We start from the raw sequence: 19,265 nt of genomic DNA on the forward strand, positions 1-19,265 counted from the left end.
CCAGGTGCTTTTTCCCAGGCACTATCCCTGCTCCACCACTACTGATTTCATTAGTTTATCATAATAGATGCATTTTGCCCATTTGTGGTATTTATTTATATAAGTGGAATCATCTAGTATGTATTCCTTCTTTTCTAACTTTCTTTGCTCAATTCTTGTATTATGTAGCATGGTTTGTTCACTTTTATTGCTATGTAAGATTTTTTATATGAATATACCTCATTTTATTTTTTCATTTTCTAGTTGATGGACAAGCGGATGGTTTCCATTTTATCCTATTATAAATAATGATGCGATAAATAGTCTTGTACACATCTCTTGGTACACATGTGCATGTATATATTGACATATATCTAGGAATGGAAATACTGTATACTTTAGCCTTTAGCACATAATGTCAACAGTTTACAAAATAGATGTATCAATTGGCACTCCCACCATCAGTTTATGAGAATTCAGCATGTCTTAATATCATAGTCCTTTATAGGCTCCAGAATTTTCTTCATAGCTATTGAAACTTACTCTGCAAGCTTTGATGCTGGCACTTTCTTGATTTTACCAGGAAGTGTGAAGTTAACCCAATAATTAGCATTCCCTCCTTATGTGTATTTCACCAAATAACAATGTACTGTGGAGGTAATCTTGCTGTTGTTATTATTGTTTGACTCTTGGGCTTTCAATAGACTTGTAAATGCTCATTAAAAGAACCATGAAATTGTGAAATAGTAGGCATGGACTAGGTAAACACACACACACACACACACACACACACACACATACACACACAATCACACTGGGGATGGTGTAAAAATTTTGTTTGAAGCTAAACAGCAAAAAGAAAAAAAAAGGGTTGAGAGGTGCAGTATTTGGCTTTTAGCCATAGGCAGTAACATCCAAATCGAGTATCGAGTAAAAGCTCTGATATTTTTTAATTTCTCTGAATTTGTTCACGTTCCTCTTTAGATATATTTTTTTGTACACGTAGTATTTTGCCAACTGAATCAAAATCCAAGGTCATTTCATTTTTATATTAACTGAAATTATAGCATAATCTGGAGAAACCTCTATAGCATAGTAACTCCTGAAGCAGTGTGTTCTTGTAAGCGGGGCTGTGGGAATATCAAAGGGTAGAAGGGATCAAAATAAGTAAAGCAGTGCCCGGGGCTCTCATTCTCTAAGGTCACTCTTCTGCATAATGAAAAGCAATTTGAATAAAGACGACTCAACAGATGGCAACAGTGCTTATCAAAATGTCTTTATTTGGCACTGATGGAATGAATTTGCTTTTGCCAACTGATCAGTAGTGGCCAATGTTTTTATTTCAAACACACCATATTTTCAGGGACTCTCTCCCCCCACCTTCCCTTTCTCATAATTTTAAGTGCTTTTGGTCCTATGGTGGGGAGATTGTTGGGAAATGTTCACAAGAGATCTGGCACTTCGAAGGAGGAAGGTGGCTGAAACTGCAGGATGATCCGTTAACAGTTGGAAAAATCGTCAGCATTCAGGGCAGTCATCCAGAGAGGATGTTATGGGAAGGATGGGCAGCAGAGGTTTGGAGCCATCTGTGGTTAAAGGTATCTGAGGGAGAAGACAGGAAGCCTAAGGGGTTTGGAAGGATCCTCCCTAAAGGGGTGCAGTGCTTTTCCTTGCAAATGAGAAGTAGGATGGAGAGAGCAATTTAAGAAATGGGTCTCCTTGCCCTTTCAATTACTCTGCTTTGTTTTCCTGAAGCCACGAGTCTGTATGAGAAGAACGAGAATGTCTTTAGTTAAACATAGGGATTTAAGGTGTTATATTGTCATATGGGCTCTCTGAACTTAAGGACCATATCCAAAGTTTCTTTTTGTCCCCTGTGTTTTCTACAGATCCTGGCTCACACGAGGTAGTCAATAAATGGATTCAGAAATACTGTTTTCAGTTGACGTTTATATGTCAGACAACAGGTAATGGTAGAAGTCCTCTTGTTTGAAATTACTGAGGTAGTTGGTTAGCTAATGGAAGATTTTTATTAGGGCAAGGAATTGTAACGTTTGCTATATATATTCCTTGAATCTTTAATTTAGAACAGACTCGTGATTGATCTTCAAAATGCAGCACCAGGGCCTTTTCCTAGGTATGGGTCTGTTGGTCTATTTGTCACCCTGTGCTGATGCCACAATCTCTTGATTACTATAACTTTATGTAAGGTTTAATGTCTGGCATGAAAAAAACCCTCCCACTTTGATCTTCGAAATTGACTTGGCCATTTTTGGCTCTTTGACCCTCCACCTAAATTTTAAAATCAGCTTTTCAAGTCCTCTCCCATCCCCCCCCCAAGAAATTTGGGATTTTGATTAGAATTATGCATTAACTGTATATAACATTGGAAGAAAGCAACATGTTTATGACATTTAGCCTTCTTATTCATGAAACTCTTTTCCCTCCATTTTTTCTTGTCACTTTGAGGTTTCTCAGTAAAAATTCATTATTTTCTCCATAAAGGTCTTGACTTTTGGGATAGATACACTCCTAGGAAATTTATGCTTATAAATGGTATCTTTTCAAAAATTACATTTCCTAACTTCTTGTTGCTGGTGTTTATTAAGGCAATTGAAAGTACATTTTTATTGAATATACATGCAGAAGAGTGCATAATTTATAAGTATACACCTCAGTGAATTTTCACTAACCTTTTAGCACCAGGGTAAATAATCTGAACATAACCAAAACCTCCAAAGCCCACTTCATGCTTCCTTACAGCTCCTACTACTCTCTTATCCAAAGCACAACAACTAATGTAACTTATAAAAGTGCAGAGTAACTTCTGCCTACTTTTGAATTAATGGAATTAATGGAATTGTCCAGCAGGTAGTTACTTGTGCCCAACTCTTTTCAGTCAACATTATGTTTGTGAGACTTATCTCCTTTGTTCTGATTGCTGGATAGTACTCCATGATATGGATATACCACAGTCTATGTATGCATTCTATTATTGATGGACTCTTGGGCTATTTCCAGTTTGGTATGATTACAATGATTGATTCTGTGGACCTTCTTGTATGTACCTTTTGGGAAACATACGTACACGTTTAAGGGGAATCGCTGGATTGTAAGATTGGAGTATGTACAGCAACAGTAGATCTTACCAAGTGGTTTCCCAAAGGGGTTTGGAAATTGGTGGTACTAATTTACACTTCCACAAGCAGTGTGTGGAAGTTCTCAGTGTTCCACATCCTCATTAATGCTTGACACAGAATCTGAAGCAGGCTCCAGGCTCTGAGCTGTCAATGCAGAGCCTAACACGGGGCTCAAACTCATGAGCTGTGAGATCATGACCTGAGCCGAAATCAGACGCTTAACTGACTGAGCCACCCAGGCACTCTGTCAAATAGTCATTTTAGAAATAATCCACTTTATTCCCCTCAGATTGGCTTTTTGAACCTTTGACTGTGAATTGTATTTGAATTGCCTACGTTTGGATTTATTTTGTAATTTTTTTTAATGTTTATTTATTTTTGAGAGAGAGAGACAGAGTGCAAGCAGGGGAGGGACAGAGACAGAGGGAGACACAGAATCTGAAGTAGGCCCGCGGCTCTGAGCTGTCAGCACAGAGCCTGATGTGGGGCTCGAACCCACGAATGGTGAGATCATGACCTGAGCTGAAGTCAGATGTTTAACTGACTGAGCCACCCAGGCGCCCCTGGATTTATTTTATTTTGTATTCATGATGTCTTCTGAACCTGATGACTTTTGTCTTTATCACTTATGGAAACATTTCACAATATTTTCTCTTCTCAAATCTCCCTGCCTTCTCTTCTTGGAACCTTTCCTGGACATACTTTGTATCTTCTCATGATCACTTTTATATCTCTAACTCCTCTCTTCTATTTTCCAACTTTTAATTTCTCTCTGGTGACTTCTTTTTTAATGTCTTTAGATTTATATTCTAGGTCATGAATCTTCTTGTCAGCTATAGCTAATCTATTGTTTAATCCAGTCTCTGAATATTTTATCTGTTCCTACACTGTTTATTTCTATAAGTTCTATTTTAAAAGTCTAATATTATTATGGTATCTTGTACATTGCTTTTATTTTGATTCATCTCCTGTTTCTTTTTAACATAGATATTTTATAGTCTTTATCTAACAATTATCTTAGCTTTCCTGAGGTCTGCCTCCTGCTTCAAGATGGCTTTTTATGCTTGAGGTTTTTAAATGTTGGCTTGTGAGCTCATTTTTGACAAGGCTGTATTTGTGGGGCTTGTGTGGCCAGGATTGTGAATGGCTCCCTTCTTGCATTTGTTTCTGCTCTCAGTCTCTTGGGTTTTATCAACCCAGGGCCAGTTTTACCTCCTTATTATTCAGTTCTTCAGATTTCATTTTGTTTTCAGTTCCTATGTCTTTCTCTAGTTTTCTTGTGAATTTATGCATTTAAAAGAACATTGGTAATATTTTATCTAATATTTCAAGGATTTCACTGTGGGAAGATCCTGTCTTTTTGTTTTTTTTTTTTTTTTTTTTTTTTTAATTTATTGTCTCCCAAATAGAAGCTCCAGGATAGCTCTTTTTCTTCTAATTTTATGTTTTAGAAATAAATTCATTTAAAATCTGGGTATAGTTTTAGTAAAACTTTAACCTAGAGTGTACTTGTTATTTCTGATCCCAATTACCAACTCTACAAATTCTGTTCCTTTGTTTTACTCAGGTACCATCTTAGTTTGGCTTCCACCAAAAGTAGCCCCTGAGGCAAGCATTTGGGTACAAGTGGTTTCAGAGGTGATACCAGGAAGTGTAGTGAGGCAGTGAGACAGGGAAGAGAAGAAAAGGTAGCAAGTATATTAACAAGTGAGCTCCCACCATGGACAGCCAGGGCGTCAGCTCAATGTATAGAACATACCTTACAGTTGTCTCACCAAAGGCCAAGGAAGCTGGGGTATCTATCCAGAAACTCCCACTCCTGATCAGATGATGATTGCTGCTGGGAACATTAACTCCCTGGCACTTTCAGCCTGCCCTGCGCATGGGCAGAGTCTACTCCTGATGCTCCTGCCCCAGGAGATCCAGATGTTTGAGATAGGAAGTCATTGGCCTATACAGGGATTGTTACAGTGAAGTGGCATCTAACTTTGAGGTGGGCTGAGGGGGGTGTGGGTGGAGCACCCACAACATCTTCTAGATCTTCTTGCATTCCACATTAAATTCATTTGATTTTATAAGCTGCAGTTTTCCCCCAAGAGTGTAACTGATAATCATTATCACCCTCCTCTATCACCATTTGAGATTTCTTCATCTTTGGTCAGAATTCTGCTGACCTAGGGAACTTGCCCAATGGAATGATCCCAGATCTTCATCCCTGAGGGTCTTTGGTTACAGTGTCCTTATCAGGCCATCATTGCTATAGATATCATCATGCAGGGAAGCACTAAGAGATGCCCCAGTGAATATTCCTCCTGCACTCCTCTTTTTTTTTTTTTTTTTTTTTTTTTTTTGTAGCAGCAATCTTAGTCACTCATGATGATTGGAGTCAGTTATTCTTTTTAGTATATTAACTTCTTTTTTTCTCACTACTGGTCTATCAGTATGAGGAACCCAAATTAAACAAATGGTAAATGTAATTTTAGGTTTGATGGAAACTTTACTATGTGCTTTGGTTAAGGCATCTCATTCCCACCTTTTCAAGGAAGCAGGACCTCTAATTCATCAGAGGGTAGTGTTTTAGGGACCAGAAACGTGTTTCCCAGGTAGGTCCCTGGAATTGACGGTTAAGAAAAAAAAATTGCCCTTGGTTTCCAGACCTATCTTCTAGCTATGGAGGACAGCACAATATGATGGCATTTGGCTGAACATAGATATATCATTATCACACATGAATACCACCAATCCAGAAAGGTGTTATCTTCAAGCCAGACGCCATGTCTATTTTCCATTAGGCCAGCAGCTTCCAGGTGAAGTGCTGTCTTATAGAATCAGTGGACACATGCTCATTCTTGTACCTTATTAACCATAAATTGGGTTCTTTGATGTGAGGAGGTAGTATATTGGCTCCTTTGTTGGTACCTCAGACATTCTTTGTGCCTTCAGATAATGGTACTGGCAGAGGTACTGTGTCCTGGGAAGGCAAGCCTATTCCTAGAATAAATTATCACTCTCATATAGGAAGAATTGCTGCCCTCTCCAGGATGGAAGGATTTGATGTAATCAACTTGCTGCCATGTGGCTTGTTGGTCTTCTTCATGGGGGTCCCTTGTCAGTTTTTGCTGCTGACAGGAGGAAGGTCAGTTCTGGCGAGAGGAGGTCTGTGTGGTTGATCCTATACATTAGCCACTATCTCTGCCACCAGAGCTACTCTGTTCATGGACCCATTCATTCTGCAAGCACTGGGGAGGCCAATGAAGAAGCTGGCTGATACCCACTGTGTGAGTCATCTGCCCAACAGATTGTTCTTTACCTCCTCTGAGGCAGATGGGCACTTGGTAGACACCGACATGAAAAAGAAAAGAGAAATCTGCACACTTTATGACTGCTGCTAATAGTCTATCCACATGCTTCTTCCCCAGACTTTCTGGTCTTCAGCGTTCTTGCTTTTTCCAGATCCCTAACCAATCAACCAAGTCATTTGCAACTGCCCATGAGTTTATCCTTCTCTCAGGCCATTTACCCCTTTACACAATGTCAGTGACCAAATTAAAAGCTCTGCATGCTGGGAAGATTTCCCGCCATGCCTATCTTTCAAGGCTACACTTGAATGTGACTAATGCAGCATCAGTCTCTTTTCTGCTCATACCATCATGCATATTGAGCTGACCTGCCTGTGAACCATGCCTGAGTATTTTCCTCTTCCCCTTATCTGGTTATAACCTCTTCCCCTTATCCCCTATCTCCAACAATGCCATAGGTGTGAGCTGAGAGAGAAGCATTGATGCAGCATGCAGGTCAAGGCCAACTGTTAACGTTTCATACTTCTGCCCTGTGGACCTGCTGCTTACGCCTGATCCCAAATATACCTGTCTCATCCAACAATTGATTTATTTTGTGCATATCTAAATTTATGACTTTATGAATCTGATAATGCCCAGGTCATGATTGGAAAGCTCTGGTTTAGAGTCATCTGATGTCCTGTGGCCAGGTAATCAGTCTACCCAGTAGCATGCCTAAAGCTGCCTTTTGAATGGAGAGCATTTATCTGCTGCAGACAGCATGGACTTGCTCCAGAATTCTGAGAGGGTCTGTGCTAAGAAGTTCCCACTGGGGTCTGGCAGAGGCTCCACACAGCATCCTTATCTTTCTTCTGTCTCATAGGATCTGCTGGATCATGTGGCCTGGGTGGCAAGAGAGTTCATATTCCAGACTGAGTGTTTTGCAGAGCTCTTTATTGCTCTGGACACCACTCAAAACTAGAATCTTCTCTAATAAAAGTGTTGGAGCTGTATTTCCCAATATGACTGATGCTGTCTCCAAAATCCAAAGAGCCCTACGAAGGGCCACGTCTCTTTCATAGTGGTAGGAAGTATAAGGTGTAATAACTTATCTTTTAGCTTAGAAGAGGTTTTCCAAACATGCCTCCAGATAATGGGACCCCTCTTACTGATTTAAAAGGCCCCTCAGTGTTTGAGGGATTTATAACTCTCTACAACCTTTGACATAAATGTATCTTTCCCAAGCATAAAAAAGAGAATTTGCCATTTCCTGCTCACCATGTCTAACATAATGTATAGGGAATCAGCATGATATCCATTTTCATTACACCTTCGGGGACAAGATGAGTGTGTGGGGTCACTGGATCTACTGTCAGGTACTTGGGCCCTTGTCAACTGACCTCCATATGCCTCTCTCTAACAGGAAGACCATGATGGCATTTTGCCCCTTATTAGTATCAGCTCAGTTTCTATAGATAATAGCTATTGAAAGATCTGGGTGTTACCCTCCAGAGGGCTCTTTGGGGAAGTATTGGGGTATAATTATTGTATATACTTAAATGGTGGCATTGCAGAGTTGTTCGTCAAAGGGACAAAGCGCTCTGGACCTGAGCACTGACTCAGGTCTGCAAACTGGATGAGGGTTCATGATTTTCCATTACTGAAGGTTGCATAAGCTTTCTTCTCACCCAGTTTTGATCTCTTTTGATTACATAAGCCAAGCAATACTCTCAATGGCTGCCCATCTGTCTCACTTCATGCTTTTTTAAGTCATCGCCATAGAACTCTGTACATCAAGGCCTAAGTTGACATTCTGGTGTTGCTTGCCATTATGGAAATTGTGTCTTCCTTGGCCCTGATGGTTGTGTTCTTTCACTAGAACTCTGATATTCCAGAATCTTCTCATCCTGTTGCTATGGGGGAACCCAGTACAGCAGCTATAGCCCTGGTCTACAGAAGTTCTGAGCCTCTCAGTGATGGTGATGCTTTCTTCCCTGGTACGGTCTATACATTATTTTGGTGAAGGAAGTGCCCTTTAAGCTCTCTCAGGAAATATTTGAAGCTAGTAAGTTCTCCGGTCTTCTAACATAAATCCATTCTAACATGTCCACTCTCTGATTCTTCTGGCAGCTTTCTCAAGCTCTGCCAAGGAAGTTCTGGCATCTTTGCCTCATTTTACTGGTAAGAAATTCAAACAGTGTAATGAGGACTGGCACTGGGTGTCCTTGCCAAGATTTAGATCCTGAGTCATGGGAGAGGGCCCCTACAATCAGTCAGTTCTCCCCTATCCCACCTATACTCCAGTCCCTCAATCCAACACCCTCAAGGTCTCTTCCAATGTATGGTATCTTGCTTTATTTGATACATGTCATCCAGGCCCATTTCCTCCCACAGCAGGGGCTGTACATTCTCACTTAGGTCATAATAAACTTGACACTAACTATTGGTGTAGGATAGTTGAGGAGAGGTGAGGTTTGAATTTTGAAGACAAGAATTATCTTGCAAGGATTCTACCTCATTGCTTTCTCCTGAATTCTTGGAGTCATCCTGGTAGTGAGTCTTCTCTCTCTCCTAGTGTCCTTGACAGGGAGGTAAATCTTATATCCCAAGACAGTGCCATTAAGTCAAGTCAGTTTATATTTCTGACCTCCTAGATTAAGACCATTAGAAACTAATCTGGTGGTTACTCCCCTGGCTCCTGCTGGTGGATGCTAGCTAATTCTTGCAGCTTTGGGGTGGGTAAGCTGTCTTCTTCTTTATCAAGCCCATCATGTCCCCAGATGGGCTATGTTGGGATTTAACCCTGTTTATTGGCCAAAGCCACAGAAAAAAGTAGAGGTAGCTTCTGATGGGGGAATCTGTTCCCTTGTGTGGGAGAGAATCCTATAGTATCTTCCTGCTTGGAAATCTTCCAGCTTTTAACAGGGAAAGGCAGGCCACCACTGTAGACTTTGAGGGTTAAGGAGACTTTAAAGAGCCATTGTAGCTCTTTTTTGTATCTTCAGGGATATTCAGCCAAATGTTTTATCCTGTGTTTCGGGTCCAAGATTTTCTCAACCAGGGCCCTAATCTTGGTATAACAGACCTGTCTTGACCGAACAATCTTTTTTGAAGCTCTGCAACATTAACTCTCAGATCCCGAGTTTTATCCCAGGCTGTGTTTGCTTTCCTACTGCAGGAAAATTATATATATATATATATATAATTACCCTTATTCTTCTGTAGGGGATCAATGTACCCTGGTGTAACCAGCCAGTCCCATTGTCTTATATGCATTGCTTTCTACATACTTTTTAAATGATTCAAATGTGTAAATCATTGAACTGGTGAAGGCTTTATCCCCAAGTCGCCATCAGTAAAATTTTTAGCTACTGAGCCATCATCTTGTGCCAAGGTTTGTATGAGCCTCACATACCCTGTTGTGATGGTTAGTTAGTAATCAACATGACTGGGCTAAGGGACACCCAGATAGCTGGTAAAACATTGCTTTGGAGAGTGTCTGTGAAGGTTTCTGGAAGAGACTAGTAATTGAATTGAGTAAAGATCTGCCCTCACCAGTGTGGGTGGGCATCATCCAATCCACTGAGAGCTGGAATAGAACAGAAAGGTTGAGGAGGGGTGAATTCTCTCTCTTTTCTTGAGCTAGGATATCTATCTTCTCCTGCCTTTCAACATTTAGAACTCCTGGTTTTCTGGCCAATGGATTCTGGGACTAATACTGGGCCTTCTGCTACCTTCTAGGCCTTCAGTCTTGGACAGAGAGTTATACCATCTATTCCCCTGGTTGTCAAGCCCTCTGACTGGTACAAATTATAACACTGGCTTTCCTGGCTCTCCAGCTTGCAGAGGGGTAGATTGGGGGACTTCTAGCCTCCATAAATATGAGAGCCAATTTCCAAAATACATCTCCTCTTATATATAACCTATTGGTTCTATTTCTCTGGAGAACCCTAATATATACACGAATGGGATATTCTTGACCAGCTGGGTAGACACGTGATTCAGTTCTTAAACCTCATCTTACCCCCTGCTGCCTCAGACCACTTTTGGCACCAATTGATTTAATTTGGATTCTCAAGCAGGCTTTGAGACAAGGATTTGGTGGCACTGGTTTATTTGAAGGATGATCCCCAGCTTGACAAGTGAATGAGGGAGTGAGAGAGGGACAGGAGGAAAGCCAGTAAAAAGTACAGATAATGAGCAGGTTATCACTCACGAGGTGACTGAGGCTGATCCCACTGATGACCCTGAGAGACTGTAGAAGGCACCTTGCAATTATCCCATTAAAAGCAAGGGAGCTGGCATATTTATCCACTAGCTGCCCCATTGTCTTGGGCTTGCTCCTAGGGGTGTTGACTTCCCTGCTTTTCTGACTGCCCTGCATGCAGGCACAGAAGACTCTTACCCAGTGAGACACAGGATCTTGAGGAGGAAGTCACCAGTGTGTATGGAAATTGTTCCCCAAAGCTGCACATGACTTTCAGAACAAGAACACTGACCATTCTGCTACAGGTACAAGATTTCTGTTTATCTTATTTAAAAGCACTTAGCCTTGGGGCGCCTGGGTGGCTCAGTCGGTTGAGCGTCCGACTTCAGCTCAGGTCACGATCTCGCGGTCTGTGAGTTCGAGCCCCATGTCAGGCTCTGGGCTGATGGCTCAGAGCCTGGAGCCTGCTTCCGATTCTGTGTCTCCCTCTCTCTCTGCCCCTCCCCCGTTCATGCTCTGTCTCTCTCTGTCTCAAAAATAAATAAACGTTAAAAAAAATTTTTTTTTAAATAAATAAAAGCACTTAGCCTTGTCACTCTCTCTGAGAAGTTTTCATTATTCTTTCATTTATCCAATAAATACTTATATTGAGCTCCTACTATTAGACCATGAAGCTAGCTCAATGTTTTGACCTTCTTTTGGCTTCTTTAAAATATTTTATAAGGCAGGATTGTTCTTTTTCTTGTTCTTCTAAAAAAGAATTTTTTTAAACGTTTATTTATTTTTGAGAGAAAGAGACAGAGCATGAGTGGGAGAAGGGCAGAGAGAGAGAGAGAGACACAGAACTGGAAGCAGGCTCCAGGCTCTGAGCTTTCAGCACAGAGCCTGACGCGGGGCTCGAACTCATGAGCAGTGAGATCATAACCTGAGCCAAAGTCAGGTGCTTGACCGACTGAGCCACCCAGGTACCCCTTTCTTGTTCTTAGTCCTATGAATTGTCTTTCCAATCAGTACTAACTAACAAATGACCTTGAAAGTGGATACTTTGAATTCATGTAATATTTTTATTTTTACATCTCTCTTCTGCATTATAAAACAGTGAAAACCAGATCAATGTGTTTAGTCTCCAGGCAACAAAGAAAATACCAATGAATTTAGTCAGAACATTTTGTAAATCTGATTCTTAAAACCACTGATTTTTAAAAAAATTGATAAATGGAACCAGGTTTTAAGCATTTGTTTTTCTTGGTATTGTTTTCTACTGTAGATAAGAGGTCTTAGGAATATAAAGCACTTAATAAAGAAGTTGGATCATCAATGTTGAAAAGTTATTGAGGAGAACTAAACATTTTCATCTTCTTTGTCTCTTCAAAAAATAAAACCAACTAAAAATGTGAATGTCATGAAAGTCAAAGATAGGCTAAGAATTCATTCCAAATGAAAAGAGACGAAGGAGGTATGTAAATTAAGTGCAGAGTGGGTCCTGAAGTAGATCCCGGACAAAGAAAAAAATGCTACAGAGGAAATGATTGGGACAATCAGAGAAATATGAGTAAGGACTGACGATTAGAAAATAGTATGGCATTATGTTAAATTTCCTCGTGTTCTTAGATAATATACTCTGAATATTTAGGGGCAAAGAGAGAGAGAGAGAGAGAGTGATAAAACAGTTGAGACAAATGGTCACACCTAAATAGCAAAATTTGGTGATGAATATCAAAGAAGTTCTTTGTAATAGTTCTGTGAAATTTTCTGTGAATCCTAAGGTATTTCAAAATAAAAAAGCAAAAGCAACAAAACATAACAAAGATTTAAGGGTGGTACCAGAAAGGAGTCCCTTGGTGGAACTCAGAACTCAGCTGTTAAGTAAAGCTTGTGTTTCACTCATCTACTCTTCTTATTGTGGATAAATATGTTACATTATCCTGGGCTTAATGTAGCATAAAAACTAATTTAGCTTTTTTATGGTTCATGGTGATTGTAAGTTTTAGAAGTTTAAATTTAATTAGGGTAACATGTGGAAGAGCCTGACACATATTAGACTTGCACTAAATCCTAGCAGCCTTTCCTTTCTTTTGAAGCAATTCTCGACTGGATGTTGGACACATAAATGTGGTATTATCAGTAGTGATGCCTGCAAGTGATGGAGGAGAATTATACATACTGTTCAGACCCAACTCAGAAGCAATTACACCAGTGTCTATGCCCATGAAAGTGTCTCATATATGAATCTGAGTCAAGGACAGAAAAATCTTGAGGATGGCTTTTCCATGATATTGATAAGCCTACCATCATATTTCTTTTTCTGGAATAATTTCATATTTATTCCACATCTTAGAGCTAGGAGTGAAGGAAACAAAATTGTTTCTAGTGACTCTAAATGGTTTTCTTTTATATTCTGTTTTCATTTCCTTTATTTTATTTACATATTTTTAAGCCTTTTCTGAAATATAGGTTAAAACTGAAAGAAAGCAGAATCAGTATTTTCTCTCAAGGTGGAAAATAGGTTATCTGAATAAAGTGGTCCTTGTTTTCTAAATAGAGAAGCAGGAGAAATGTCCTGACAATATGTTGTTTAAGAGATGGTCTAGGAGATAATATTCAAACTTTAAAATGTTGGGAGCTTGAGGGCATTTCAAAGGTATGGCGGGGGAGACAATGGGGAGACTTAGGTTTTGCCTAGAGAATTTGGGCTCTATTTACTTCATGTAACAAGTATTTCCTAAACAGAATTTACTTTCCTTCAGTGTATTCCCTTCATTATTTCTTTAGTAGTATGGTAAAGGCAGTGATGACATATTTATATTTCAGTTGTGAAGAAACAATTTTATGTATTTGTTTAAAAGTTTCTTAAGGTCTATATAAATATTTCTTTAAATGTTATGATGTTATGCTTTAGCCCAGAATATTCTACTTCCAGTCTGCATCAGTGACAAATTTGAATCACATTCTATTAGTTGTATGTACTTAACAAATCATTTGGTGCAATTTAGAAATAACTCTAGATATTTTTTAAGGACAATATTTATGAAACAGAATATGTAGTGTTCTGACTGGAAATGGGCAGTTGCTTGATTTGTTGGTAGCATTGTAGAGGTGAGCTCTGATTCGGCAGGTCTGAGGGTGGAGTCACATAGAGTAGACCCCATTAATATTGTCTAACTAGCATGGTCACGAGTTTAAAAATACTCCCCAGAAGAGTCTAATTTTGAATTAAGTTTGGGTAACATGGGTATATACTACAGATCTTCATATCTTTCAAAATATTTTTTGGTTGCCATATTTATATAAGATACTATGTTAGACCTGATATTTGGGAACATTTTATTAATTTAGTTCAACAAACATTAAATATCTACACTGCTGGGAAGTTTAATGTAAGACATTATGATATTCAGTACAATTATGTTCACTGAAGGGAAATAAGTCTGAATAAATTCAAATAAGTTAAAATCATACTGAGTATGGTTTCTGACCACAGTGCAATGAAATTAGAAATTAATAACAAAAATAACTAGGAAATTCACAAGTAATGTGTAAATTAGACAATACACTACCAAACAGCTAATGAGTTAGAGAAAATATTACAAGAAAACTTAGAACATACTTTGAGATGAATGAAAATGAAAACAATGTGCTAAAACTTATAGGGTATAGCTAAAGCAGTGAGAAGAGGGAAAGTATAACTGTAGATGCCATATTATAAAAGAAAAAGAAGAAGAAAAAATACCTTAACCTGCAAATTTAAGAAACTAAAAAGAGAAGAGTAAACTAAACCCACAATGAACAGAAGGAAAAACTAAAGTTTAGAGCAAAAATAAATGAAACAGAAGAACAATAGAGAAAGGGAACAAAATCAACAAAACTAAAAATTGCTTCTTTGAAAAGATGAACCAAATGGACAAATCTTTGTCTAGACTTGCCTACATAAAAAGAAGTAAGACTCTATAAATCAGTATCAAGGGGTGCCTGGGTGGCTCAGTCGGTTAAGCATCTGACTCTTGGTTTCAGCTCAGGTCATGATCTCACAGTTTCATGAGTTCGAGCCTTGTGTTGGGCACTGTGCTGACAGTGAAGAGCCTGCTTGGGATTCTCCCTCTCTCTCTGTCCCTCCTCACTATCAAAACAGGAACATTCCAACCAATGGAAATAAAAATTATTATAAGGGAATAATTAAATGCCTATAAATTAGTTAACAGATGAAATCAACAGATTCTTAGATACAAACTGATTCAAGAGAAATAGAAAATCTGAATAAACCTTTATTAATTAAAAAGATTGAATTAATAAGCAAAAACCTTCCTACAAAGAAACACTTGGGCTCAACTGACTTCACTAGTGAATTCTATCAAATGTTTAAAGACAGTTAACAGCAAACTTCCACGAACTCTTCCAAAAACTTGACAAGGAGGGAAAACTTCTCAACTCATTCTATGATGCTTCTATTATTCTTGTACCAAAACCTAAGAAAAGAAAACAATAGACCAATGTTTCTTTTGAAATATTGAAAATACTAGCACATCAAACATAACAATGTATAAAATGGATTATACACCATGGCCAAGTGAAATTGATCCCAGGAATGGAGGAGTGGTTCAACGTATGAAAATTGATCAATGTAATATACTGAATTAATAGAAAACAGGACAGAAAACACATGATCATCTCAACAAGTGCAGAAAAAGCATTCAACACAATCCAGTACTCATTCATGATATAGTGAACAGACTAGAACTAGAAAGGAACTTTCTTTGTTTCTTTTTTTAAAGTTTTTATTTAAATCCCAGTTAGTTAATACACAGTGTAATATTAGTTTCAGGTATACAATATAATAATTCAGGACTTCCGTACAGCACCCAGTGCTAATCACAAGTTCACTCTTTATTCCCCATCACCTATTAAACCCATCCTCCCCACCTCCATTCTGGTAATCATCAGTTTGTTCTTTGTAATTAAGAGTCTTTTTCTTGGTTTGCTTCTCTCTTTCTTTTTCCCCCCTTTGCTTATTTGTTTTGTTTCTTAAATTCCACATTTGAGTGAAATCATATGGTATTTGTCTTTCTCTGACTTATTTCACTTAGCATAATACTCTTTACCTCCATCCATGTTGTTACAAATGGCAAGATTTCATTTTTTATGGCTGAGTAATATTCCATTTTGTGTGTGTGTGTGTGTGTGTGTGTGTGTGTGTGTGTGTGTAGCCATTCATCAGTTGATGGACATTTGGTCCCTTTTTATAATTTGGCTGTTGTAGATAATGCTGCTATAAATATGTACCCCTTTGAATTAGTGTTTTTATATCCTTTGGGTAAATACCTAGTAGTGTAATTGCTGGATTGTAAGATAGTTCCATTTTTAGCTTTTTGAGGAAACTCCATACTGTTTTTCACAGTGGCTGCAATAGTTTGCATTCCTACCAACAGTGCAAAAGTGTTCCCCTTTTACCACATCCTCACCAGCACCTGTTTTTTTCTTGTGTTGATGATTTTAGCCATCCTGAGAAGTGTGAGGTGATATCTCACTGTAGTTTTGATTTGCATTTCCCTGATGATCAGCATCTTTTCATGTGTTGGTTGGCAGTCTTGAATGTCATGAGAAAGGAACTTTCTTAACATGATAAAGGGCATGTACAAAAAAACCACAGCTAACATACTTAAAGGTGAAAGATTAAAAGCCTTCCCCCTAATATCAGGAACAAAACAAAGATGTCTGCTTTCATTCCTTCTATTCAACATTGTACTGAATATTCTACCAAGCGCAATTATTCAAGAAAAAGAAATAAAGGGTTCCAGATTAGAAAGGAAGAAATAAAACTATTTCTTTTCACAGATGATATTTTCTTGTATATGTAAAATGCTTATAAATCCACAAGAAAACTATTAAAGATAATAAACAAGTTAAGTAAGATTGCAGAATACAAGATCAATGTACAAAAATAAGTTGTATTTCTATACAGTGACAATGAGCAATCTGAAAATAAAATTAAGAAAACAATTCCATTTGCAATAGTATCAAAAAGAATAAAATATTTAAAATTTAACACAAGAAATGCAAGACTTAAATACTGAAAACTACAAAATTGTGTTGAAATAAATTAAAGAAGACCTAAATAAATGGAAAGACATACCATCTTTATGGATCAAAATGCTTAATATTGTTAAGATAATAATACTTCCAAACTCATCTACAGATTCAATGTAATTTCTTTTTAAAAAATTTTTTAAATGTTTGTTTATTTTTGAGAGAGAGAAAGAGAGAGAGAAAGCATGGGAGGGCAGAAAGAGAGAGGGAGACACAGAATTTGAAGCAGGCTCCAGGCTCTGAGCTGTCAGCACAGAGCCCAATGTAGGGCTTGAACCCACAAACTGGGAAATCATGACCTGAGCCAAAGTCAGACACTTAACCAACTGAACCACCCAAGCGTCCGAATTCAATGTAATTTCTATCAAATTCCAGCCGTCTTTTTGTTCTGTTCTGTAGAAATTGACAAGTTGTAAAATTCATATGGAAAGGGACCAAGAATAGTCAAAACAACTTTGAAAAAGAACAAAGTTTTGAAAGCTCTCAATTTCAAAATTATTACAAAGCCACAATAATCAAGATAGTGTGGTATTTGTATAAGATTAGACATATAGATCAGTGGAATGGAATTGAGATTCTATAAATAAACACTTACATTTATGGTTAATTAATTTTTGACAAGGACATCAAGACAACTCAGTGGGGAAGGGGTGGTATTTTAACAAATGGTTATGGGACAATTGAATAGGCACATGCAAAAGAATGAAGTTGGAACCCTACCTCATACCATATATAAAAATTAACTCAAAATGAGTCACATACCTAATTTAATGACATAAAATTATAAAACTTTTAGAAGAAAACATAAAAGTAAATTTTCATGCCTTTGATTAGGCCGTGGTTTCTTACATCTGATATCCAAAGCAGGAGCAATGAGAGAAAAATTGATAAACTGGGCTTCATCAAAATTAAAAAACATATGTGTTTCAAAGAATATCATTAAGAAAGTAAAAACAAACTAGTCATAGAATTGCAAATTATATATCTGATAGGACTTACATCTAAAATGTATAAAGAACTCTTTCAATTTAATAAAAAGACAACCCAATTTTATTTTATTAAAAAAATTTTTTTTACTGTTTATTTATTTTTGAGACAGAGAGAGACAGAACATGAACAGAGGGTCAGAGAGAGAGGGAGACACAGAATCTGAAACAGGCTCCGGGCTCCGAGCTGTCAGCACAGAGCCCGATGCGGGGCTCGAACCCATGGACCGCGAGATCATGACCTGGGCCAAAGTTGGACGCTCAACCGACTGAGCCACCTAGGTGCCCCAAAAGACAACCCAATTTTAAAAAGTAAGCAAAAGATTTGAATAGACATTTCCCCAAAGAAGATATACAGTTTGTTAACAAGCACATGAAAAGATGTTCAACATCATTAGTCATTAGAGAAATGCATATCTAAATCCTATGAGATACTACATTATACACATTAGAATGGTTATAATATTTTTTGGAAAAAAAAAAACCCCAAACAATAAAATGGAAAGCAACAAGTGTTGATGAAGATTTGGAGTAATTGGAACCCTCGTACATTACTGATGGAATCATAAAATGATTCAGCTGCTTTGTTAAATAGTTGGACAGTTCTTTGAAATGTTAAACATTGAGTTACCTTATGTCTTAAACGTCAAGTTACCATATATCTTAAACATCAAGTTACCATATATCTTTGCAATTCCAATCCTAGTTATCTTCCCAAGAAAATTGAAAACATATATCCACACAAAACTTGTATATGAATGTACATATTGGCATTTTTCCTAATAGCCAAAAAGTAGAGACAAACTTAATGCACGTTAACTAATGAATGGATAAACAAAATGTGGCATATCCATGTGATGAATTATTTACAATAAATGGAATGAATTCTTGATACATGCCAAAATGTGGATGGGCTGTAAAAATATGCTAAGTAAAGAAGTCAGACACAAAAGGCCACATATTATATGATTCCATTTATATGGAATGTCCAAAATAGGCAAAATCATAGGGCAGAAAGTGGTTGCCAGGGTTTGAGGGGGAAGAGGGAATGAAGAATAACTGGTAATAAGTATGAGGTTTGGGGGAAGTGATAAATATGTTCTGAAATTAGATAGTGGTGGTGGTTTCACAGCTTTATGAATATACTCAAAACTATTGAATTTTACACTTTAACAGGGTGAATTTATGGCATTTGAATTACATGTAATTTTTTTAAAGCGGTACCTAGATTTTTGTTTTATTTCCTAGGAATCTTGCCCAGCTGTATACCTTCTGGGAGAATCATTTCCCTTTTGCATAGAGAACAGAGTTAGAATAACAAGACAAACATTACCAGAAGGAATATTTCATGTCAGTACCATTCAGTCATTCAAAAAAAATACTTAGCGATGAATTCTCTCTTGCTAGACTCTAGGGATGTACTTTAAACAAGACAGAAATGCACACTTCTCTAAATGGGTATTCAGTCAGAGAACTTCCTTCATTTGGAGTTGCCCAATACAATGGTCTCCCTCTAGAGGAGGTAAAATGTCCTCCAATCACTGAGGTGGTCAAGTGGAGGCTGTTGGGATGTTGTAGATGGAGTTCAAGTCCT

General features: G+C 37.9%; 1 long non-coding RNA gene across 3 annotated transcripts in view; it reads left to right on the forward strand.

Moving 5' to 3' along the window:
- Positions 1–8,336: 8,336 nt before the first annotated feature.
- Positions 8,337–19,265, forward strand: part of LOC122224461 — a 72,453-nt gene continuing 61,524 nt past the window's right edge. For all 3 annotated transcript variants that reach the window (XR_006204807.1, XR_006204808.1, XR_006204806.1), the window contains exons 1-2: positions 8,337–8,462; positions 10,786–10,909. This is a non-coding gene — a long non-coding RNA (uncharacterized LOC122224461). The remainder of the gene's footprint in view (positions 8,463–10,785; positions 10,910–19,265) is intronic.

This window comes from Panthera leo, chromosome B4 (assembly GCF_018350215.1).
Source record: "Panthera leo isolate Ple1 chromosome B4, P.leo_Ple1_pat1.1, whole genome shotgun sequence".
Taxonomy (NCBI): Eukaryota; Metazoa; Chordata; class Mammalia; order Carnivora; family Felidae; genus Panthera; species Panthera leo.